A 27,729-nucleotide genomic window follows, 5' to 3' on the forward strand; every position below is an offset into this window, starting at 1 on the left:
GCACGAAATATGTGAACGAGCACACGAGAAACACATTTAACTTATCTTAACGGAACGATAACGTGACGTTGGCGTTTTTCTCCATTGACGTTCGTCTCCGTTGATGGGAGCTGATGTATCATCTGAATCGGGCTTAAGCTAGACCTCAGACGGAATTCAAGAGCAATGTGGTATATACAGGTGGGGCTAAGATGGTACTTTGGTATTCGTAAGATGAATCTTACATGAGTGGTATGAGTGATATCAGAAAAAATCGACTTGCTTACGTCATACCGTTCGTTAAGTTTCCATTAACTTATTTGACGTCTAGAACAACACAGTTGCAATGTACATGGACACATACGTATACGAAATAAATCAGGTAAACAGGATTTTATACCTGATTTAACCTCATTTGTCAATAATTTCATCCAATTAAAGGCTCAAGTTACTTTCTTTGAGCATGTGTAAAAATTGAACGCTTGGTAGTATGTATACGTAGCAAATATCGTGTACAGCTTTGCCGCTGGATTATCCATATAAAGCATTTATTAAACTATAAGAAGAAAATCAGTCGACTCACTATATTATCACGATTCAAATTATGCAAAATAGTCGATTATTGACCGGGCAGAATTATGCTTTTGAAAAAGTTACTTTACAGTAAAGTTAACATTATACCAAATTTAAAAAAAATATGTGCGACATTTTTTTACGCCATAACTAATTTACGACAAATGTTTACGTGTGATTAAAGTACTTGAACTTTAGAAAAATGCAGTTTTCTGTGGGTTTGTTTTTTGGCTATTGGGACTTGAACCGTTGAAATCCATCCACTAGGAACCACATTAGATCGGAATACCTGTCGTAACAAGGCCACTAACTCATCCATCAAGGCGTCTGACCCGTACTTTGGAAGTTCTATAGCTATATCATCTAGACCCGGAGCAGTGTTGTTTTTCATTTTCCTTACAATGTATTCAATCTTCTCTCTTGTTGGATCCGATCCGCTCTCATCTGGGGATTCTTCGAGTAACTGAACGATTTCCAAATTTCCTTCCATTTTTGCCATTTTTGAATTCCACTGCTGAATGTTTAAGAACTTTCTCCTCCTGTGACTTTTGATAAAACGGAATGTCATTGTCATTCGATCCAGAGAGTTATAATTTTCAGTCAGTTTTAAGAATTTTTAGACATTCTCCTGAAAATGTTGATTTCCGCCTCTTCTTTAGCTTTCCATGCCAGTTTTCGTTCTTTCTTCCTTTCTCCATCACTCCTGTTTGCCAATAACCGTTGTCTTGCCAAAAAGTAACGCTTAGAGGCTGCGGCTCTCCTTGGCGTTTGGGGCGAATCAGCCTTTCTAATGGTAACCTTCGCTGCCGTTTTTGTGGCATTATCCATTCCGCACCATTTTGCGTCTAACGTCTGTGCCCCAGCTTGAATATCCGTTAATTGTTTATCTAGTTCGTTTTGATATTTTTGCGGCTTTCCTCATCAACCCTTAACGAACCAATTTCCAATCGCACTCTTTTATTCGTTCTGTTTTCTTGTGATGTTTTTCGTTGTAAAGTCGGTAGTTTGTTTTTTGCTCTTTTTAAATAACATACTACCACTTTATGAGCGCTCTGAATCTGTGGATGGAAGAAGCATTTCACTTCAGGGAAGCTGAAATCGTCCATTTTGTGCATCAAGATATGATCGATTTGCGAACGGGATCTTCTATTCGACCAGGTGAAGTTAGCTGAACGTGAGTTGCTCAAAGTGACATAATCTTTTAGTTTTAGCCCGTGGAGCAGATTCTTCAGCTTAATGCCATTGTCATTGGACATATCGTGGTATAAGTTTTTACCGATCCACTGCCGATCATCCTCCACTAGATCAAAGTCGCCCAAAATCATTACTCTCTCCCTTATGTTGTCTGGTAACTTGATTATGAAGTGGTCCAGCGCGTCGAATTCTCCGTTCGTTCCTACTTCTGTGCTACGGATATACGCCGATATGATCAAAAATGGTTTTAAGAAGACATCGCATTTGTATGCGCAGCCATTGGCACTTATCCTCTTGAAGCAATCCCCCTTGAATACGGCCTTGTGAATCAATATCGCTGTTCCTCCGCCCATACGATACCGTTCTTCAAATTCGTTTACATTGAACCAATGATAGTTTGCCGTGTCCACCGTGCAGTTTGCTAGCCTCGTCTCCTGCAACGCCACAATCGTGTATTCCGCTTTCGCAAAGAAATCATCTAGCGTTTCTTGTTTTTCTCGATCGGAACATCCTCTAGCATTCCAGCTCGCTAGTATAAAAGCGATCCCACTCTTTGGTACTGCCTGTGACTTCCAATGATGGAAAGATTGATCGTGTGCTTATTTGAGATGCATTGATCGTATTACGGTTCCGCCATTCCGCCATCATAGGTATAGGGGGTACCTATTCTTCCGTTTCGTTCAAGTTATTCTGTGTTCTGAAATTCGGACGCTGCACCACTGAGTCATAATGATTTCTCTCAGTGTGTCTTGATCCTCTTCCACCTACGCGGTACGCTATTCTTACCGTTCTGTCCGTTACTCCTCTCTCGTTAAATTTTATTATCGTGCCATTTTCGTTATACACGTCCACTCTACAGTTGTAAATCGCTTCTACTGCCGCTATGGTTTCCTCACCGCCCCATTCTCTGAGATGTGTTAAACATCGCAAAAAATCTTCAATTTTCTCGGTTATGTTGATGCCTGCATAAACTCCTACATCGGAGACTCTCTCCATCAGACATGGAAGGAAATTTTCTCGGTTGGCTTTAATATGTTCCACTACCAATGCTCTCAGCCGGACTATTGCTGCCGCGTGCTCTTCACTTCCGATATCGATATGGAACAACTGGTTTGCCAGCGCCGCAAATAAACAATTTCCATCGCCTGGCATAATAAGCACCAGCACCACACCTCCATCGTACATCATTTGCTCCATTTTATTTCAGTTTCTATTTCCGTTTGTCTTTTTCACCAAACTATGTTTACCACCAATCACTAAAGACCTGTGAAAAAGTAAGTGACCCACTACTTATATATCGCTGGAAGAAAAATTTCTTATTAGCGGAGGACCTTCCAAATAGACGCCTGTGCACACTCTCTTCAGATTCTTATTGCTGTATTATAGCCTATCCAATAATATTATAGTGTGTATTGAATTATGATAATGTTAACTAATACCAAACTCCTAAATTTATGGGAGCAACGTGAACATGACTAAATTATTCACAGAAGAGAAATCAATCATCCGCACACACATCCTGCTGAAAAAGTGGTTTGTCTTTGCTTATATTGGGAAATTAACCACATTAATTGTCGGTTTGGTCCACGTCGGTGAAGGTTCTTCAAAACAACTAGGAACGTTAAAATATTGATATATTCCTGATCACGTGAAACTAAGGCAAAGTACCGAGTGACTTCCAACTAGCCTAATTTTAATGTAAATACCTTCACCCATAGGATACTGCATCATTCTGGCACTATTTGAATATGTAAATGAGAATTCAGATCAGACTATCAGAAAGCGGGGTCCTTAATCCTTAATCTACCAATTCCTAAGCATAAAAATTTGTATATTAAGCTCATCGACAAGCCCACGAAAGTATGTGCATATTTGTACTACTTAAGTATTCCATAGATTCGGTGTCTCTCAAGTTGATATCTGAGTTGTCCCCCCCATCTTATGTAATGGACATTTGCATCACTGTCGATTATGAAAGGAAACCCATTTCTTTCTTGTTTATGTTATTAAATCATATTGACCGTGACAACACAAATATCGCAAGTTGTGAGGTTGTAAAGTTGGAGTAAAGCCATGTCAAGTGATCCTCGAATTTTTCGCAAAATCACCGATCTTCATGAGGTATATTTTATTGTATAGGGATTATGGTGATTAGCTTTTGGTATAAATATTTCGTTACAATTCCTTTTTTTCTTTAAGATAATAACCCTTAAACTTTACTGCAAGATAAAATTGAAAATTTTATATCTCAAAAACTACTGAAGATAATTCAATGAATTTTTGCACACTTATGGAATGATATTTGCACTATCTCATAAAAATGTTTTTACTTTATAATTGTGTGAATAACGGTACTTTGCATCTTTTTAAAATTTTCAATTGTATTTTTTCTTGTGTTCTTCACGCTAAAAATTTTCAAAACGTATGTCAAATTATGCGGCAATCTTTCACCTTTAATAATCTGTATTGATAATTTTTCATTTTTGTTCCTATCGAGAGTTATAGAGGATTTGGCAACAGTGCGCTCTATCAACGCACGGCCCACTTTGATGCAACCCGCGAGAACGTACATATTGGCAACGCCGCACGTCGCAACGTCCTAATGCGCATCGCTTTGAAGGAGTGTATCTCATGTTCAAAATTGGCATATCTGAGATTAAAGCAAAAAGACAAACTTTTCTTTATGGATAATTGAAAGTGATGTTTTCTGAATAATTTGCATGCTCTTTAGCGTTATTATATTGTTCAGGAGTTATTTAATTTTCTGTCACTCAATACCTAGGACAAGCGCGCTCGGATGTTGCGAGCCGATGAGCAAAGTTGAGCAGTCGGCATGTTTTAACCTGCGTTGACATATTTTTCGCAGATTGACATACTTCACCACACTGAGCGAAATCGCTACATTCATATTATATGATATTCATATAATTCAGCGCTATTGGAATTTCCAATGATTGCGACATTAGACTCTTAGTGGAATATCAAACTTATATGGTTATCATGTTGAAAGTTGCATTCCTCTCAAATTCAATTCTATCAGATTTCCATATAACATTTAAATTCCAGTGTCAGACCCAAATCTATCAGCGCACTATATAATAACTATCTGATAACTATCATATTAAAACATTAGGTGGTCCAATGAAATATATGTGACACTATGTTAAATGTATATGAAATGTTTAACGTGTTAAAGCATATGATGGTTTATTAAATTTATTAGAAATATTACTTATTTGGATAGAAAGCTTTTTCCGCGTAATAATTATATGAATCTCCAATGATTGTGTTCGGATGTGCTCCAAAATTATGGTGTTCATAGTATTCCGATGAGACGATTATTTTTCGTAATGAAAATAATACAGCCATTATTTGCCTTGTAATGAAAGAACTATAATCTAAATAAAATAAAACGATAAAACATTTAATCACAGAGAACAGACATCCATGATCGAACAAAAATATTTAAAAAACGTGTCTAAACATTTGAATTAATATACGATAAATACTAGCGCCGCCACACCAACCTATCCCAACTATCCGCCAAAACCATTCAGGAACCGGTTCGAAATCCTGAATGGATTCAGTATGGAATCTTGCTCAAAGAAAACAACCGATTCCGACTCTATCGATTGATGCATTTGAGCTAGAATTCATGCTGGAAACCCGAACCGGTTACGGACTAGTTTGACTGGGTAGAGGAATAACCGCTGTCAATTCTGTCGTACTCAGCCACAAAAAACATAATGACAGTAGCGCACCTGGTTTGGATATCCCAACTACCTTCGAAACCGTTAGAAATTTTACACAAGTTGAATGCTGTAGATGGACATCTGTTCTCTGTGATTTAAGGTTGCACAGAGAAAGCGCAAAATTCGCAAACGAAAAAAGCAGTTTTTTTCCACACCGTATGTCAGATCTTCAAAAAAATCAATCAGCGTATGTAGAATGTTGTTACAGTACTGCTGATTGATTTTTATGATGATCTGACATACGGTGTGGAAAAAAACTGCTTTTTTCGTTTGCGAATTTTGCGCTTTCTCTGTGCAACCTTAATGTTTGATAATTCAGAACATATTTGTATATTATTATTAAGGTGCCAATGACGAGGTAAAACTTTTGATTGAAGGATTTTGATTTTGCAATTTTTTGAGGCTCTAAAGCTTTTGTGGATTACTCGTGTTGAAAATTCAACAATTAGGTACAGAACACTAGATTACGATTGTCGCTTGTAATGCCGTTTGTCTATCTCTTTCATTCTTGCAGAGCGCTCATTAGTTTGACAGTTATATACCATGGTATATAACCGTCAACGTAATGGACGCGCTACAAGAGTGTGAGTGAAAATGGTACTACAAGCGACAATTCTAATCTATAGTGTTCTGTTTCTACTATTCAAAGTGATAATTTTTTGGCATCCTAATATCTGAACGGAAATATTTTTGTCTTTTCTGAACTCTGCTAAATCAAATGGTAGTTGGCTCCACATATCATATGAGAAATATAAGCCGACACCTCTAGTTCATTCACAAGAGTTTTCCAGTTTCCATAGTATGAAAAATCAGTTCTATAATTGAACACAGAAAATTTTAAAACTAAAATTAACTCTCCCCAGCAGCAGTTTTAGAGGGTGTTCTTTATAGTATGTATCTGTGCTGCTCTATTTATTTAAAATACTAAACGTGTTTAGCATTAGGTAGCAAATATAACAGCGGTGTACTTCAATTGAAATGAAGACGGGCATAGCGAAGTTGGAAAATGCCTTGTACGCAGCTCTCCTGGGTTCGATTCCCAACCCCGCACGTAGGGTTAGAGATTTTTCCAAAAAGAAATTTCTCCAGCTCGAAAAGAGGCGATTTACCCTAAGGTTAAAACCCTTATTAGTGATGTCTGATTTTTGCAAATAACCGATTATCCATTAATCGAGTAATTTTTGAGAGCTTGATTAATGCATTCGATTAATCGACCAAGATAATCGATTAAAATCAATAATCGATTACTTAGTAAATCTTAGTTTGGCGACCAAAAAAAAGGTCACTGGACACGTTTTGAAAAATTTGGAGAAGCCTTGTCATATTTCTTGTTCTGTGACTTTCATTTTCAACGCACACCCTTCATAAATTATGCTCTCGATTAATTTATAGCAGCTACTCGATTTGCTCGATTATACCGAAAGCTTGTAATCGATTATTGATTTTTCTATTATTTTAGAAATTAATCGATTATTTGCGTCAATCGAGTAAAAAAAGACATCAGTAGCGTCTGGCTCAAATGACACGTTTAACGTTGAAAAAATCGATTAGTTCAAAAGTATAGCACAGAAAATGGTATTGTACTTGACGGCGCCGATGATTGAATGGTAAGTGGGACCGCCGTCTCACCTCAGTTGGTCTGGGCACAGAGAACAGACGTCCATCTTCAGCATTCAACTTGTGTAAAAATCTCTAACAGTTTCGAAGGTAGTTGGGATATCCAAACCAGGTGCGCTACTGTCGTCATGTTTTTTTTTGGCTGAGTTCGACTGAATTGACAGCGGTTATTCCTCTACCCAGTCAAACTAGTCCGGAACCGGTTCGGTCTTCCAGTATGAATTCCAGCTGAAATGCATGAACCGATAGAGTCGGAATCGGTTGTTTTCTTTGAGCAAGATTCCATACTGAATCCATTCAGGAACTGGTTCCGGAATGGATTTGGGACAGGTTGGTTTGGCGGCGCTAGTGTTTATCGTATATTAATTCAAATGTTTACACATGTTTTTTAAATATTTTTGTGCGATCATGGATGTCTGTTCTCTGCGATCTGGGTTCAATTTCAGCCGAGGGTGAGCTTTTTCTGAGAAGGAAAAAATCTGATGGGTACGATATCTAGTCCAGATAGTGGAGTCACCACCTAGTACCGGAAATAGATCGAAGGAAAATAACTAGAATATGAAGAATGGTATTGTACTTCATTTTAGGATTTTGTTACTGTTAAAGGACCATCAATAAATTATGTTTTAAGAGGGAGGGCTTAAATAAGCAAATATTATAAAATAACAGTATAGTCCATCTCTGCATTTCTCATTCTTTTTAACGCCAATATGGCACAAAAAGTTACTAGTACACTGTGAATTTCGTCGTACGTAATGGCAGTTCTCATTGCACTACAATAATTTTTTAATTCATTATCTTTCCAGTATGGGAATACTACATGACATCGTTCTAATGATTGTGTTATAATACCGACATGAGACATCGAGAATTGTGTAGTCTGACCAGTTCATTAACAGACACAGTTTACAGGAAACAAAGAAAAAAACGAAAAAAAATCGCTTTCCAAAATGCTGTAAATCTCTTTTGCCTACGTGTATTTGGAATAATTTCACTAACACAACTGGGGAAGATTGTGCTAGTTTAAAGCAGTAATACTAAAATGCAGATGATGCAAAAACAAATTACACAGTTAAACTCCCGAAATAATATGCATGGTAAACACTGAGTTTCAACTATTATTTTGTCCATCCATTGATTCTTACGTTCCATGGGTCCGGCAGCATACTTAATGTTTCAGACTAAATGCCAACCCATTAGGAGATGATAATTTTACCCACTTTTCTCTTCCCCAGTAAAGTTCAGTCGGAAATGAGCTGGAATACTGACTGGTTCTTGTCTTGATACATATAAGGAGAGTGGCGACAACTCTTAAAAATGGAACAATGACTATTTGTCAGTGTCATTCCAAACTGGTCAAATCCATGTATTTTGAGAAGTCGTTTGTTTGTCTGGATTATCACTCACAGATAATCATGACTGTTGTATTCATTCTTCTTACACACACTCTGCTTCTAGTTATATCCAGCCAGCATTCCGGTTCGTTTTCCGGCTGAACTTAAGTGGGTCTACTTCGTGAACGTGTTTGACATTTCATACTACGGCGCACGCTAATCGTAGCATAATTGTTTATTGAGATTTAAAACCTTTTTCATCTACAAATGGCGTTTCATTTATGTCCTTTATGATTCGTATGGGATTTACTGGAGCAGACTATATTGCGATGAATAATATTTGGTTATAGCAAATTGAAACATATGAGAACAGGATAGAAAGCTAGAACGGGAGGTAGCATATTTTTACTGAAGACTATATAGTCTCCCATCATGAGATTAGTCGATAGTGAATTTTGATAGATTAAAATTCATTCATGAATTATATCACACGCTCTTGAAAAAAAAACTATATTTTTCATGTCACCCTGGTCGTGCCCTGTCCACAACTCTTCCTTTTTTCCGATTGCCATTTTGGCGAACAAATTATAGGTTATCTGGAATTATCACTTGCCCACGATATCCCAGAAGCTTCCATTCGGGTCATTGAGCCATATGCCGTTTTTGATTTTTTCCGGTCTAGCTGACGATAAAGTTAGGTAATCGACCTTTTCAACCTTTTTCAACGCAAATAGACGAATAAAAATAGTTTTATTAAATTGAATTATCACGACCACACCTTCCATTAATCTACCTTGATCCCTATTCTTTTGCAGGGATAACTGTCAAAAATGCTAACCCATATGGCTAAATTCACTGTCATGTAGGACGGATAGTGTCAAACGAAGACGTGTTTACATATTTTTAGTAAATCAATTAAAACCATTCTGAGGTGTTAAAGGTTGAACTTATATATTGTTATATTAAGGAAAATGAGCTCTATCGGTTTATGAAATAAAAGGAATTTTATTCTTCATTTAATGGCTCAAATGACAGGATATCAACGATAATATTTATCGTTCTATGTTCGAACAATCAACTTTATAATGCATGTGTAAACATTTGATCGAATATACATCAAAACCAGGGATGTAATGCACCTCAGAGCAAACAAAGAGAAAAATAAAAACCTGTTTTAATCCACCTAGCGGTGCAATTGTGCCTTTCTCATTTCTCTAAACTATGGCACGGAGGCTTTTTATGTTCAACATAATTGTGGAAATGTCCATTACATTCTTAGTACACTTTGCACTTATACACAATGGCATGCCAGCCACGAACTTGAGTTGACGGTGAAACACTTGAAATAAAAAAATATAATACTCCATTAGCCTAATCAACATTAGATCAATGTTATCTGCTTGCTAACTCATTTTGTCATGCGGGGGTGGGTATGTGAGGAGGGCGAAAGTCCCATGAACGAACGACTCCCGAGCTTAAATTGGTATGCTTTGTGATATAGTGGTGGTTTAAAGATGATGGGGTTGAAAGGGAGGGGTATGAGGGCTGGATGGGGTGGTGGTCTGAGGGGTGATTTAAGGAGATTTTTAAAGGAGGGAAGTGAACAGTAGAGGGGGGGGGGGGTGTAACCCCTCTCCGTAAACAATCAACTACGCCCCTGTTAAAATCCAGAAACCTTATGAGAGTCGAAAAAAAATTTTGGATTGGGTTGACGTTTTTCAGAGTGATTGCATAACCTTTCTATATGAGAAAGGCAAAAATGTGCCAAAATCCAAAAAAGTGAATCGTAGTCAAATTTTTTTTTCGATTTTGCATCAAATCTCGACGTTTCATGCACCTTGAACACATTTAGCATCAAAAATAAAAATTCTATTTTTAATTTTTCCTATAGTTTATATGAGAAATTTCTGTGTGACCGCACCCTGAAACCCGTAATTCCGGAACCAGAATTCCGATCGATCCAAAATTCAATAGCAGCCGATGGGAAGGTTGTACCTTTCATTTGAGACTAAGTTTGGGCAAATCGGTCCAGCCATCTCTGAGAAAAATGAGTGACATTATTTGACACATACGCACATACATACACACACACATACACACACACATACACACATACACACACACATACAGACTTTTTCCGATCTCGACGAACTGAGTCGAATGGGATATGACACTCGGCCCTCCGGGCCGGGATTAGGTTCACGTTTTTCAGAGTGATTGCATAACCTTTCTATATGAGAAAGGCAAAAACATTTTAAAAACGATCTTCCGATCAAACTTTATCTGAATTGTAGTTTGATTCGCCTTCCTACCTGTTTGCCAGTGAGGGGACTATTTGAACGAAATTGTGCAGCTCTTGGTGCACAGATCTTTATCTTTTTCTCGTTTTCAGATCTCTCTTTGTGCGATTGCTCTGCACATCGCAGTGTTTTTGAACTGCTCTATTTTTCATCGGTGTATTTCGCTCTTTGTGGCACATTGTGTGAGCAAATAACAAGCCTGGTCAAAATATTTGCGCCGCCATACCAGCCTTTCCCTAGGACCGTTTGCCGGCCGTTTTGAAATTTCTATACGATCAGCTATAAATTCAGTCACACTCACCTACTAATCGACATAGCATCAGTTGCGCACTAGGTGGTGATACCTTTGAATAGGCCTTTATTTTTAAACAAGTTAAATGCTCTTTGTTGGCTGGTAAGAATAGAACACGAACTCGTGTTATTCGACACCATTATCTGATGGTATGAAATCAGAAGAAGGAAAACTTTAATATGTTATTCTAATCATATTCATATTGGCGGCGCAGAACTCAAACTTATTGGATATCACTGACGTTTAACATGAACTTTGAGTAACATTTATATGTGTTCATATAAATTCTACACATCAAATTGATGTACGATTCATATGACAAATCATATGAGTATAAAAGATATTTTCATTTCAGTTAAGATGAAGTTCAAATGAATTTCAAAACACCCAACGAAAGGGGTTCAAACGGGTCTGCAGTTTAGATCATTTTGTCCTCTCTATACCGAACATTTTACTCACTACCCCAACAACAATCCCTACTACAAAACACATAGCAACATCCGTTTCAGACTCAAAACTGGTTAGCCAGCGCTCACCAACCCATGATTTTTTGTCAAACCACGTAATCATTGTACGTACTTGTATTTACCCGTGATTTTTCTTTTTGCATCAGCCAGAGAACCGCTCCCACAACGGAGAAAAAAGTTTTTAAAAAGCAACAAATCTTCAAAATTTCTCCAAAACTCGTCGACTTTACGTCTAAGTTCAAGTTATGAACTACTCAAACTTAAGAGTTGCTCTCGGTCGGCCATTTCTTTTTTTTTTGTCAGATTTCATTCCCCAACCCAGTAGACATTTGAGATAACTGAGATCATTAGCTATTCATATAACTTGAATATGCTATTCTAATCTTATTCAAATAAACCGCGCAAGATTCAAACCTATTGGATATCACTGAGATTTAACATGAACTTTTAGTAACATTCATATGGTTTCATATAAATTTTACACAACTAAGCGAAGTGCGATCCATATGAGAAATCTAATGAATACAAAAGACATTTTCATTTCAGTGCACGTTTTATTTTCAGTTTGTTCTGTCTGAGAGGTAGCACTGTGTATTGCGAATCTTTTCTTAATTCCACATAGCGACTTCTCAGCCATGCGCCATCGGGTCGTGCGTTAAATTACGCGCTCATTTAATTTGCATCAGTTCTAGTGAGGAAACTTGTTGACGTTTGTTTTTGTTTCGATCGCACTTGGGTGTTTTTTCTATACAGAGACAACTCGACGAAATGCTTTTTTTTTTTTTTTATTTTAATTATAGAGGTTTTAACCTTAAGGTCATTCGCCTCTTCGGGTTAGAAAAATCTCTTAGGAAAAATTTCTAACCCTATGTGCGGGGTCGGGACCCGAACCCAGGTGCGCTGCGTACAAGGCAATCGATTTACCAATACGCTACGCCCACTCCCGACGAAATGCTATATTATCTCAAGATAGACAATATTTGCTCAAAAAAAAAATCGATTGTTTTATGTTATAAATATGGGTCGATCACACGAATGATGCATTCCGTTAAAAAAATTCTTAAATATGTTCGTCGTATCTTGTTTTTGTGGCATCCATGTGGAGTGATAAATTTAAAAATTATATTGGTCAACACATGTGTAGCATATGTCGTAATGGGCGTAAAAAATACAACGAAAATAAATATGGACATGAACAAAACACAATTTTCGTTAAATTTTTAATTTTACATCCCATGTTTATAGTAATGGGTTCCTCTATAACATGTTTAAAATATAGGAAAATTTACACGTTTAATTTTTCTTCTTATAGTGTTTGCCAAAGTAATGGAACTGGAATATTCGATGACTCAACAGGTACATGCGGAAAACTGTAACGATGATGTTGAAATAAAGATCGTTGATTATTAATTGAAATTCGACAAAAATAAATAATATCATACCAGAACTTGGAGAACCACCAATTAACAGAATTAACAGAAGCAACAGTGATGAAAAACCCCTAACATCGATGCGATTGAACAACAGATTTTATGTAAACTTTTTTTAAAAGACACATCGTTGTTTAAAGGTGAAAATAAAAACGTGAAACAAAATGCTCTTGGAATAAGATTTTCCATTTTCATATATTAATGTTGTAGACTAAAAAGAATTTGGATATAACGTAGATGTATTTTGACTAACAAAAGTGTATTTAAAGATGTTAATTGTTAGTAACGTTAAATTATAATAATAAAAAAAATATATTAAACAACTATAATTTTTGTTGCGCACTTCGGTCAAAAAAATTTAACGCATCTCGAAATATCCGGAAAAAAATCACCTTCGATAATCCGTAATGAAAAGTATGCCCTTTTGCGCTAATCGAGAGATGTGTTTTCTTTTAGTCATGCGATGCGCACTTCCCACGCGAAGCGCATTCTGACGTAATGACGTGCGACGTTGCCAATATGAACGTTCTCGCGGGCTGCATCAAACTGGGCCGTGCGTTGAAAGAGCGCACTGTTACAAAATCCTCTATAACTCTCGATAGGAACAAAAATGAAAAATTATCAATACAGATTATTAAAGGTGAAAGATTGCCGCATAATTTGACATACGTTTTGAAAATTTTTAGCGTGAAGAACACAAGAAAAAATACAATTGAAAATTTTAAAAAGATGCAAAGTACCGTTATTCACACAATTATAAAGTAAAAACATTTTTATGAGATAGTTCAAATATCATTCCATAAGTGTGCAAAAATTCATTGAATTATCTTCAGTAGTTTTTGAGATATAAAATTTTCAATTTTATCTTGCAGTAAAGTTTAAGGGTTATTATCTTAAAGAAAAAAAGGAATTGTAACGAAATATTTATACCAAAAGCTAATCACCATAATCCCTATACAATAAAATATACCTCATGAAGATCGGTGATTTTGCGAAAAATTCGAGGATCACTTGACATGGCTTTACTCTATGACATTCGTCAGTTCTACAATCTATTCGCAAGTATACAATCACGAGGCATTTCACATGGATTTGTCATGTCATTTTTGTTCAAAGCTACCAAAAAGGGGTTTAGTAGCTTTCCAACACAGTTTCCTTTATGGGAATACAGAAATACCAAAACTATGGAAGCCATACTTGATCATTTCATCATCAGCACTTGTACTTATTGTACAGCATCTAGCAGATATCAAACATGTTGATTTATAATCGCCTATACTGCCGTTCTACGCCCAATTGTCCCATGTTGCAAAACTGGCAACTGAGAAAAACGCGATTGAAGATGAAAATTGTATTAGCCATCTGGAGGGATACGGTGTAACAAATAAAGCTTTATTGTCAAAAATTACGTTCATGGCAATCGTTTTCATTATAATCAGTCCAGTTTTTTATTATAGAGATTCAATTAACGTTAGTTTTTAAGAAAAATGTTAAGTGGGACTGTTATGCCGAGAAATCGAGCGGAAACCGGAAAGTTCTACGCATATCAGTCCCATAACGATCTATGTAAATGATGCTCATAACTCATTTTTTTACAAAAGTGTATGTCGTGAGTTTTTCTGTTACTCGGGAGATTTGTTGCTTTATCAAAATTGGACATAGGGTAAAGTACCTATTTTTACACTATTTAGAAGGGTACCTCACAAGATCATTAATTACTCTGCCTACACTCGATGGAGTGCATTAATTTGGCATTCACAACCTAGTGTTTGATCGCAACTAAAGTTCCAATCGAGTGCTCCAATTGTCGCCCTACCATTTGATCCAGTTTGTTGAACAAAGATAGCAAACGCTGCACTAACCAATGGCTTCAAATGGGTAGCGTGATAATAGAAACATTGCGAAAATAGGCTCATTATCCTAGATGCGTTCGCCATGTTATGCAAGCGACGATAGTAATGAAGAGCTTTACAGGATTGTTCTCACTGCTGTGATTAATATTGCCACTGCCATTTTTAATGATCCTATATTTTTCCATCAATTTTTTCAGTGCCCGACATCTAGCGTAATGTACTTCTTAACTAAACGCTACGTAATTATTTTTTTATTGCGCACTTTTTTGGGATTTTTGTTAGTGGGACAATTATGCGTAGAATATCAACAATGGGACAAACAGACTTGGTATTTTTTCACGAAGTCTTCGAACAAACTTTATGATTTGGATGTGTTTTCTGAAAATATACATCAAAAAGGACTGTTTGGTTAAAAAAAGTGAAAATGACCAAAAAGCAACATGGGACAATTATGCGTAGAACGGCAGTGTAGTCCTAATACAAATCAAGATCTAATGCGAAATATTACCATCGATCGTGTAGCTGTTCCAAAAACAAACCCGGTGTGTAAGGTTGGACCAGGCATTGAGCTTTAAGGTGCATTGCAAGATGGTGAAGAAATCCTTAAAATACAGACGATTTTTAAAAATGATAGGTGCCAAACTATCGCATTATAAACATACGGCAATACTTCATGTTTGATCAACCATGATCACTTTAAATTTAACATATGGCATTCACAGACATATCAACTATGTATGTGAGAAGACTGCGAAGATAACTAACATATTGGTAAGGATCATGCCGAATTTCAGAGAAGTAAGAAGCAGCACGAAATGTCTCCTGGCGGGTGCTCCAGCGTCAAGACTGAGGTATGACGTACCGACTTGGGCGTGTCGCGAGCGCGTACAGAACGATATGATCGGAGGCGGTATGCGTCATTGGAATGATTCCCATCTGCATCACTCTGGCTGAGGCTGCTCTCAGCGGAGCAATCCACGAAATGCAAGGAGACTGCCCAGAGCGGACTCGTTGGCTAAGTGGCAGCAAGAGTGGGACAATGCGGAGAAAGAAAGGCGGGCCCTCATCCCAAATGTGTCGGCGTGACAGTCAACAATATCGTCGAAAAGATGTGCCACGTTGAGCATATCTGGGATACGGTCAACAGAGTAATGACAAGTATACTCTCCGAGCTGCAGTGTAAGTGGCGAAGACACCAACGAAGCAACGCCGCCGTGAAAGAACAGATTGGATTTGGAAAAATTCCGTCGCAGGGGAACCCTCCGCTGTGGAAGACTAGACAGGGTGTCGACTCATTTCTGAAAATGAAATTCCCTGATTTTCCAGGTTTTTTCCAGACCTTTTTATAAATTATCCAGAGTGCTCAAACAAATCAAATTAAATTAACATTTTTCAATGTCTATCGTTTGAGCTTACACAATTTTTTCATTTTCAGTTAGTTTTAAACTTTTTGTATCTTCTATTTCAATTAAACCACTTTTGGTCTTTTAACTGCCATGTAATTTAAATATTTCCAAATATGAAAAAATGTTACCAGGCCCGAAGGATGACCGACAAGCAAATGAGTGTATGGGACCATGTATAAACGGAGGAGCTAGTGTTCTGGAAAAATAAGCGGATTGACATTTTGGGGATGAATTTCCTCATAGTGTTATGTATTTTAGTTTGTGTGGAAATGGTGATGAGTCTGGGATCTTCCGTTAAACTTCCGGCAATCGCGCTGGTGCACTGAGTGCATGCTGCTCTGAAAAGCTAGCGAATTCTTTGGGCAACTTCGGCTGCTCATTCAGTGTCATGCGCGAATTCCGGAGGATTCGATAGTGAGACAAACATTCTGTTCGTAAACTAATAAAATAATAATAAAATAAAAACGTCAAATGTGTTTGAGTATAATTCGAAGCATCATTAAGGAACGAAGTCATTGAAGGTATTGATTATTCCGAATTATAGTGATAAGCAGAATATGAGGGCTAAACACTTCTTCGAAAATTGTAACGTGGATATTCTACCAATTTTTCCTGTGTGGCAATAGATTACAAAACTTGAACGTAGAAGACTTCAACCATGCTTCATGGTATGTAACGAAATAAAGTATTAAAGTAATTCTGAACGATAGAGAAGTCTAAGTTTCTCAAGAAATATTTGGTTAAGCAGGTAATCTGCAACAGAGGGTGAACCAGTAAAAACTTCATACCAACAGGAAGGTATCCCAGAATATGTACTAAGAAGATTGTTTACAGAAACGGTTTTAACCACTTCTGTGCAGTAATAATCCGCTTTTTATGTTCTGGTTCTTTTTAACCTTCCGGATGTCACGCTAGTGCACTGAGTGCACGCTGATCTGAAAATCTAGCGAAATCGTCTGAGCGCACCAGCAGTTGCTCGTTCAGTGGGCCATTTGCGCGACTTCCGGAGGGATAATAATGATTGTGTTGTTGATAAAAAAAATCCAGCACTTTTTCACAACTTTAAAATAGGGACATAATTCAAGAAAATGTCGAATAATCACAAGAAAAAACAGACAGGTCTGCGAACAAATTATAGAAACCGGTTTTTGGTAAGTTTACTTGTGATTTGAGACAAACAGTTTTTTAGTCTCTCATTTGCCTGCTTATGATTTTTCCCACCAATTCATCATTTCAGAAATTAAGTACCCTCTAAACTGCCGTTAAGATCATATTCGTCCCATGTTCTATGAGGTTTCCTCTATACATAAGACAATTATGTGTTGAACGGCAGTGAAAAGGTCAGATGGAAATTCCATCTTGGAATATAATAAATACAAACAAATAAATAAATAAAGCGATTTTTAATGCAATCTGGCAATAGCAGCACACAAAAAAGGACACTAGTGTATATTCTATCTCTACTCAAGCTAGTGCTATAAGTTAAGCAATCGTAACAGTCGCCACGATCTATGGTTAATGATAATACACTGCCGATTTTATTTTTGCGATGATCGTTTGTCTGTTTGTTGTGAGATGAGTGAAGCTTCGCAGCAAAAGAGAAGCAACTTCGGTTAGATACACTATGTGTTGATTTTAAATATTGTCGTATCCGCCCGTCTGTTAGCGGAAGATGATATTGAAACTGAAGCTTGCGAAATTCATCTTCATACAGTTCTATTATACACGGAAACCCATATTGAAAACGTTGAATTGTTAAGCGGAGTTGAGTGTTTAACCGTTAGGTAACGACATAGTACGCGAGTACCTTTCCAGATTTCAATTAAAATTACAATGTGCTTTCCATAACTAGAACCTGAAACTTGGTGACATCATAGTACATCACTAGGCTTTAGTGAGATAAAATTGAAAATGTAGACCTGAGCGAACGTTTTGGTCGTTTCTACCGCATAGCAGACTGACAGGGTAATGGTCATTACTATTATAATTTTAAACTTATTCAAATATTTGTAGGTGTTTTGGAATCAGGAAGTCATCTATTTTTTTAATCCTGCTATAAGGAATCGTATGAGATCTTGTTTCCGGACACCCGGTCCTGGAGGTGTGTCCCAGCTTTGAAATACTATTTGTAAATTTCAAAGAATTCTAGCAATATGGATGTCAAAATTCTTGGGTTTGCCACAGAGATTGTTAACAATCGTCATGGGACTATCTGATAATTTGACCCCGGAGCGGTCGTCACAACTTTATTTAGTTTCTTAATAATTCTGTCCGTCATTGAGCGGTGCAGACAAATGACTTCAGCTGCAGACAAAAAATAGGGGCAGCGAACGTGCGCGAATAAGAAGTATGAAAGCTGTGCGTTACCTAATGCTGCTGTGGACTAGCACTGAACACGAGTGAAATTGAGTTGCGCTTAGAATTAACTCGATGGCTAGTACATGAAAGAACTTGAATAAAACAAGTTTACGCCGTTGAGAGTTAGTTGATTACAAACCCCAAAATTGGTCATATAAGCAAAAAATAAGCTGCCGCAAAACAAGAGATCAGCTACAATGCCATATACTGTTATACGGTCATGAAGATTTATTTCAAGAATCGGCAATTTTTTGACGTAGGACTACGTCTTTGTTTTCGATATGGGGGTGCACTTTGCAAATTTTACAAAAATGGTATGTAACGAAAAGTGGTCCAATTTTGAACGCAAATAATTCAGCCATCTCACGATAAATTTTCAATTTTTTGCACGAATCGCCCTGAAATACTTTTAAGAATAAATTCCAATAGATAAACCCAATGATTTTTGATATCATGGCATTAAAAATTTAAATAATATACAACCTTGTCAAAATATCGCGCAATTACACACAGAAGATAGCGCTTCCCAAGCCCGGTACGACAGATTTGTGTACCTAGCGCTCTACGTTTCTATGAATGACGTCATTATCGACTATTTAAAGAACGGATTTGGCCGGACAAGCTCAGTTGCCTGTTGAACGGCAGGCGGAGCAGATCACTGCGCTGTGTGTTTTCACAGCCAGTGTAGCTGAGTGAGAAGTCCGTTACACTGCTTGTGGAGGTACGCTATCCAGTGCTATGCTTTCTTTTGTGTTGTGCTCGTTTCCAGCACACTTTTATGTACAATCTCGAACACAGTTATTCCTACACAAAATCGCTTGTACATTCGAGCTCTATTTGCAAACACGGTTATCATAGTGTCGTGATACTAGTTGTCTCTTTCGCTCTACCCATCATCATCAGCGTTGACTCATTTTGCTTTGTTCGCTTAGGTTTGAGGCGAATGTAGGTATATCTAATTTGTTGGCAGGGTTACTATATTTACAGATTTTTCTATAATGTCAGATTTTTTTTGCGATCTTTAGCTGAAAATTGTTCACACTAAGTTTTGATTTTGTTGAATATGATTATTTTTTTCAATTTATGAGTTTGTAAAATTTTGAATTTTATTGAATTGACCATTTTTCAATCACTGATAACTCAGAAACTTTGTATGTATGTATGTTGGTAGCCACCATCCTAGCTCGAGTCTTGCTCTGCATGCGGCTCCACTTAACAGTACGCTCAAATTTCGTTACAATTTTGCATTCAGCATACCACTGTATGAAAGACCAAAAGGGGGTAGCGGACACGTAGGCAATTACACCTACTCAGTATCCGCTGGAATCAATGAATCTTCTACTCAGAAACTATTCAATTTGTAGAAAAAATATTAAATAATAGAAGTTTCCTTTTCGCATGAGCTCACCGAAATTGTTTTAGCAATGCATATTTGTTTTTGCTATGTAACTTATGTATTCTGCAAATACCAGAAGCAATTTTTTTTTAAGTTGAGCTAAAAACATTTTATTATTTTTTGAAATCATTTATAATTCTATTGCGTAGATTAGGTAAAAATTTCGGAATGGGTCTCCAGTACTTAACGAAATAATACAATTATAACAGGTCTGTCACTGGTCGTTTAGTGTAAAATTGGCTTGTTTTCAGTTTAAAACTGTAATATCTCGCATAGTATTTTGATATCCACTCCATATTTTTTCACAAAAAAAGATTAAACATGATTCTAAATATTTAAAATTGGCCCAACTTTAAAAAAATCAATTTGTTTATAATAATTGCAAATTTCATAAGTTATATAACAAAAAATATTTTTTATGTTTTTTCGGTAAGCTCGTGCAAAAATTCCTTTTTGTAAAAAATATTCTTTCCATGCAGTTATCAGTGATTGAAAAATGTTCGATTTTATAAACTTCAAAAGTTACAAATCTAATAACTTGAAAAAAGTATCATATTCAGCCAAAACAAAAAATGCGTGTCAATTATTTTTAGCTAAAGAATGCAAGAAAATAAATTGGAAGGAATTCAAATTTTGGTTGTAAATCTGGCGGGGGATGACCCATAAAACCATTGTTGTGAGAAGTTCTAATTATGAGATGGATCGAATATTGTTATTCTCCCTAGTATAAAATGTGTTGAGGAGTGCGTTCAACCGAATATTTGAGGCAATATTTTCCAGTTGCATTTATAAAAAAATATATGAACACAATTTCTCCCTGATTTGAATACGAATTCCCTGAAAATTCCAGGATTTTCCAGGTCAAATAGAATTCCCTAAAATTCCCTGATTTTCCAGGTTTTTTTTCAGGAATCGCCACCGTGCTAGATCCACCGCCGGGGACGTAATACGCGACGCAGTACCGAGTTTGGACCATCGAGACGCCAGCGAACCGGATGCCAGACTACACCGGAATTGCCGTGACTAGTTTGAGTGGATCGTGTCGAACGGCCAGCAACGAGTTGTTGAGGCGTCAGTGAGCCGGAAGCTGCTTTGCTAGCTCGTTGAGTAGGCTAGGTCCACCGCCGGTGTCGGAAAAAATTCCTCCGTTGTGGAACTCTCAGCTGGAGAAGGATTAGTTCACCGCCGGAGACGATCCGAATAGATAGTATTGAAGCTGGGAGTTGATTGACTTACGGAAATAGTAGCTCAATGGCTCAAGAAATCAGCTTGGTTAGGTACGAAAGAGAGTCGTAAGTCCCACACAGTGACAATACACTACAAGATCGGCTTTTAAAGCTTTTTGAACCTTACTATAAAAAAACGACAGGAAGGAGGAAGACACTCGCATCTGCTTACAACAAAATGGTTCGCTTCGCCTCTAGCGCCTTCGGTTCCAGTCCAATTCAATCGATCATGGCTGAAGAGAGTACTCTTCCCTTCGACCTATTAGTAGCACATTCTATCGCATGAGTTGCCTTACATTTACTAGAAAAAGACCATTGCAACAGTGACCTCTTATTAATTTGACAAGCGTCGAAGCGTACGCAGGAACGCTGGCCATAATAGATACACTTACCAACTAGCCTAAGGAAGAGATAAACTGAGCAAAGTTATCTCTCTCACTGACCGTTTTAAAAAGCAAGAGAAAACCACTATTGCAATTCATTTGAAAGATTTATATATTAGAAGAAAGGTTTAATAAAGCGTTTGCAAACATGTGTAATTCGTAGCAGTCGGTACAAGTGAGGCGAAGATATAGCGGATTAAAGAAATGTATGAATCTGTAAATCTACATTTTCTCATTTAGGACTGGTGGTATCCAACGGCGAAAACCGATCGGAAATGATGAGTGAAGCTAAGCAATCATGTGAAAAAATTCCCCCCAGAGGCGAGATTCGAACTCGCAACCTTTGAGACTCCAACCCAATGCACTAACCCTTATGCTATCCCTGGGTTGTGTCAAATGTGTTGAGGTGATCAGCTGCCGTTGTGTGTTGATTCTCGCTTTGCAGGCAGGGTACGATCACCGTCACCAGCGGGATAACCATATGTTCTTTCTGGGATGTCACCATACCCAGGAATAGCATAAGGGTTAGTGCATTGGGCCGCAGTCTCAAAGGTTGCGAGTTCGAATCTCGCCTCTGGGTGGAATTTTTTCACATGATTTCTTAGCTTCACTCACCATTTCCGATCGGTTTACCCCGTTGGATACCACAAGTCCTAAATAAGGTATTGGCACTTAAGTCAAAAGACCAAAAATTGAATTAGTTAATACTTTAGAAAAGATTTGATAGTATTGAAGGGTTAAAGTCTGTTGCGGATGACGTTGCTCATGACAATTGATACAATTCTAATATCATCATGGTCAATTCGATCGTGAACCGACAAATGGGCCTATATAACAAATATACACAAACGGAGATATGAGTAATATCTTAAAGAGGAGTAAAAATACTTCATAATAAATATAAAAACTCATTTTTAAATGTTTCACACTTCATGAAAATCAATAAAAAACAAAACGGCGTATCCGACTTTCAACTGTAAACAAGCCGCCAGGCGGATTACGCCTCTGCATTTCTAAGGTAGTGTGTACGGGCGAAATTGACAGCATCATTGTTTACAAGGTCCGTAAACAGAGTCGCCCTAAACAAAAACCAACTGCTTGATACGCCCGGGGAGAATAACAAATTTTCCCCTCCGGCGAGCACGGCGAAACCCACATTTGGTTTTTGTTTTCTGGCGACACTGCAGGGCGAAATTGTGAGTGGTCAAAATAAGAGGGCGACTCAAAAATGGCCTAATCAACATTTCATAACAACACTGGGCGAAATATATTTTTTTCAATTTTATCAACGAAAACGTTATTATATAAAATATATTAGTAATGCTTCCGAAAACTAGTATTGTTTTAAAGTGTTTCAATACATTTGAAAAAGCAGTGTGCAAACACTGTTAAAATACTATTTAATTTTCTGAAGCGAATTTTCAAAGCTATTTTTCTCGATTCGATATCATTGCGTCTTCGGCCCTTTGGTCGGTTCATGATCGAATTGTCAAAATTCCTTGAGGATTCCAGGTTTTTTTTCTGGTAAAATTTAATTCCCTGAGAATTCCTGGGTTTTTTCATGCTTTTCTAGGTTTTTCCGGAAAGTACCCCATGCAAAGGTTATATTTATTCTATGTGTTGTTTGCTGACATTGGTAGTAACCCACCACAAACTTGATGCGGGGGTGGGGGGGGGGGGGGTGGATAAGATACTGGGTGGTTGAACCATGATGTATCATATGAGAGGTGGTCATTGTTCCATACAAGAATACATTTGTGCAGAGGCTTTCCAACCACTTCACTCAGAGGATCGAAGGGCACTTTTGTATGCTTTGCGAGTCAACTTAACTACCTCTGACCCGTCTCTGCGTCTGCGATTCCAGGCTCTTCTGAATAACTTTTTGAACTCTAGAAGCACGCGTAACTTGAAACGGACAAGCCTCTTGGAATGCTGCTACTATGGGTGAGTTTGTTTTATCAACGACCTCATACAAGTCACTTGAAAATTCAATCGTCGGAAGATACCCATGAAACGCAGTCGCCAAGCCCTCTTCGTAGAGATCCCAATTCGTGGATTTTAGATTGCGATATCTGACGAAATCTAGTAAAATGTTTAAAATATCAAAGACGATGTACTTATGATCAGATAACGATTCGAGCTCGTTTGGTACGAAGCAGTTTGCCAACTCATGCGCAATACCGTCAGAGCAGAGAGTTACATCTAACACCTCTTCTCTGCCAGCTCGTGCAAATGTTGGGCGATTTCCTACATTAAGAGTGTGCAGATTTGTAATACTTAAACATTCCATCAACTCGGTGCCTTTCAAATTGATATCTGCGCTGCCTCAAATTATGTGGTAGGCATTTTCATCACTGCTGATTGTGAAGGGAAACTCATTTCTGCCGCAGTATGATACTACCTTTTTGAAATCAACAGAAGATGATGGTTCATGCGGCAAATATGCCGAACAATAGACGTATTTCTTGTTTATGTTACTTGTCAGTCTTATTGACGGTGACAGCACAAATATCTCTTGACGGATATGACATGCGTCAAATGCACTATTCGCAAGTATACATGCACGAGGCACTTCACGTAGATTTGTCATGCTATTTTTGTAGAATGCTACGAAGATACCTTGACTTGTATCCTGTTTTCAGTCGCCTTTTACGACATGGGAGCAGGAACCCAGCACATCAATTCTTTCTTGAGATACTTGGACTCGCCGGATACGACACAACCTCTAGGCTGGTTTTGTCCGGAGAAAGATAATAGACTAACCCATTAAATGCATATTGTTGCCATTTGGCAACATACCGAATTTTGTGACATGAAGCCCCAACGAGAGGTATATATCGTATCCAAGTCAAAAAACGAGTACCAAGGAAAAATGTAATTCATGCATTTAAGAACTAAGATAAGCTAAATTTACACCTATCCGATCCGATTTAGTGACGGTTCAATACCTCACTCGGGCACCGATACTCTTCCATACGAATACAATGCGAGAAATGTGAATGCTCGTGTTTAAATGTGTAAAAGAATATTATTGCCCGAGCACGGTACTGAACCGTCCCTGAATCGGATCGGATGGGTGTAAATAGTGCTTAGAACATTTTTAAAAATGCGCAAGGTTTGAAATGAACTTTACAGATATGTGCTGTCAAACTTTCTCTGCCAGATATAATAAAGTAATATCAATTTTTAATATGTATTAATTTATAATAAATGAGATAACTAGTCAACTTGATTAGGGTTTCTAATTATCGGGTACTAACGCTACAAACAGATGCAATCCCAACACGACAGGTGCCCCATGTAAGGTTTCCAACAATACTTTCGTGTCTATAAATATGCCTTGAAAGATCAATCCGGAAAAGGTCATCGAACCAACCGTCCTCAGCATATCGCGGGCACTGCAAGGCGAGATCTATTTCACCATACAAGTAGCAAAACACCGAGAAAGCGATCAGCGAAAAACTATACCAACCAACTAATGTATACTGCGTGTTCCGCCCGTACGGTCTCAAAATAAACGCGCGCGCTCTAAAGCATTTTTCCCCGCTTGCTTGTCTACCCACCCGTCTACCGGTCGCGATCTGGTCCATCTGTCAGACATACTTGCATATCAACCGAAAAAATGCTCCGATCGTAGTATGGTAGCTTTACCCCCCTTTCGCGCGGGTTTGGAATATTTTGCGTTGCGTTGGATAAAGATTGCGCTGCTCGCAAAGACCATGAACGAAAGCCCGTTATGGGGGGATATAGGGACGGAGAGAGTGCAGGACTTGGTGCAGGAGGTAAATACGGAACGAACGAACCAACGACCACAATTGATGACGTAGACGGTTTATCGTGATGTACCATGAAAAAGTACACACAAACACCGTTGCAGGTGTTGCGCTGCGAGCTCTTGGAACCAACACCAGCGAAAGGGTTTGGGAATGCAGAAATTTATTGGAAAAGTAGGTAACAGAATATGGCATTGGAAAAATGAATTGAAGTTGAAAGTTAATTTGTGTGATGATGGCAAATGCCTTCAGCGTTGGCATACCTTGAACTTTCAAATCAATTTTATACTGCGTTTAACACTTATTCTACATTACTACCAATTTTCTGATCGAGTATGATTCGCTCGAATGCAAATTCCTGTTTTTCCTGTCGTTATTGAGATTGCAAATCTGATTTGCTCAAAAAAGTAATCCGCCCTAATGCTGGTGCTGATAGCAACTCCAACTCCACATAACTGTTGTTACAAGACAGCTTAATTTTGTACTCATTGCGAAACATTAACAAATTCAAAACTAGAAGTAACGCAAAAAGTATAATTAACAAGCCGCCGAATAATTAATAAATTACAATAACAATTACGACATTGAACTGATATAGGCCATCACCTCAACCTTATGAGCTACATATGCCACTTCACTGGTTTCACTTTTGTGCAATTCCTACTTGTACGTTTGAGTTAACTGTGGAACGCTGAAATGGATATCGGGTTATGTATAACTTGGTACTTGTTCCTCTGATACGCGATCCACTTTCGTCCAACTTTACCCGGGGTCCATCTGAACGGGTTATGTACCTATGCACCAACAATCACGCTAATAAAACCTCCATTTAGAAAAGCAAAAAAATCCAGGTCACATACGATTCTTACCTAAGTTAATATTTCACCTTGTCCACTAGCTGTCTCTACCACCGCTTCCACTCCGGGGTATCAGCCACCAGACAAACTGCATTTTGATTCTTCTTCACAAACCCCATCCCGTGCACTTTTATTTTGCTGCAGCCCAGCGATTATTCAAACGAAACACTTCTCCAAAAACACTGCATCCATTGAAGGTAGAACCAAATTTTCACTGCACAGCAAAACGAAAAACCTTCATCCAAGGTAGCCTGGCAAAATAAAAAATTCTAAAATGGCGTCTCGCGTTACTAGACTGCCTGGTTGAACACTTCTGGTCCAGGTCAGCCGTGCAATGGGGAGTCGGACACGAAAAATCACTTTTTTTCGCCTTGATCGCCGACTGGTGGGACGAAATTCACTCACTTCCGACGCGGCACAACTTCCGGGCCATTTTGTACCGCACTTTGGCCACTTTCGAGCGCGACGAAACGGTGTAAATATTTACGAAATAATCCGCTATCGCTGTCGTAATCGGTTTTGCCGAATCGCGGAGGGAAAAAGTTCATACAGTACTTTTTCCTCCGCATATAAAACTGATGATTATAACAGGGGATGGCACCAATACCTATTCAGTCTGTTTTGACACGAATCCAACATTGCGATTTAGTGTGCGTGTGCATCGGGTATGGATTATGGCAACTGTACAGGATTCCACTATCCTTAAACCGCTACATTCGATTGCATCTAGACTCCGGTCAACCAAATTGTTAGATATAATTTTTCAACACTTGAATCATCCCATCTTACTGTTAATTAAATTAATACTTTCGACAATGAATGAAATATAATGAAATAAACCGAATCTTGCTCCAGTCGAGTATAAAACTGTACTGACAATATTCACCACATATCAACTTACTTTCTCTTTTGATCATTCGTTTTGACAGTTAGTTTTGGGAATGTGTTTGTGCATTTTCTTTTAGCTTCGTCCATCCGTATAACAGAATCAACGGGTGGCACTATGACAGTTCATCGGCTGAATAATGGGGAGGCACTTTAAAAAGGTATAACAGTTTATTCTTAACGGAGACACTCAAAACCGGAACGAATCAGCAGAAAATAAATTTATTGACAAACCCTAATGTGGTTTTTGTTTGAAGCGAAACTGAGTCAGTTTCTAACCCCAACTGCTGTCAAAATGTATGAACTGACAGCGGTTGGGGTTAGAACCTAACTCAGGTTCGGGTTCAAGCGAAATCGCCAAAATAAACATCGTATGATACACGCAGCGAAATTTCAAACACTTAAACTAACAAAATACAGTTTTGATTTAAATCGTCACTCTATTTTTGATTCAGAACTCATTGATTGTTAAGTATACATTGCTTTATTGTTGAACTAACAATATTATTTTTACTCCAACCCAAGTTTATTTCATGTTGGTCTTGCATAGTAGCAATTCAGCGTGTATTGTGTATTTTTTGTGTGTATTCCTACCAAATGTAAAGTACCGACGCAAATTATACTCTGAGTAAGTGCCAATATTTAAAAAAAATT

General features: G+C 37.8%; 1 protein-coding gene across 3 annotated transcripts in view; it reads right to left on the reverse strand.

Moving 5' to 3' along the window:
* Positions 1-26,771, reverse strand: part of LOC131685679 (histone-lysine N-methyltransferase ash1) — a 96,863-nt gene extending 70,092 nt beyond the window's left edge. Inside the window, exons 1-2 of one of the 3 annotated variants that reach the window (XM_058969560.1) lie at positions 26,596-26,771; positions 26,203-26,441 (exon numbers count right to left, since the gene is read on the reverse strand). The gene's annotated coding sequence lies outside the window, so the exon portion shown is untranslated. Of the gene's footprint in view, positions 1-26,202 lie in introns of all 3 variants that reach the window. The other 2 variants (XM_058969559.1, XM_058969561.1) reach the window with 2 other exon arrangements.
* Positions 26,772-27,729: the final 958 nt, after the last annotated feature.

The sequence above is a fragment of the Topomyia yanbarensis genome, chromosome 2, assembly GCF_030247195.1.
Source record: "Topomyia yanbarensis strain Yona2022 chromosome 2, ASM3024719v1, whole genome shotgun sequence".
Classification (NCBI taxonomy): Eukaryota; Metazoa; Arthropoda; class Insecta; order Diptera; family Culicidae; genus Topomyia; species Topomyia yanbarensis.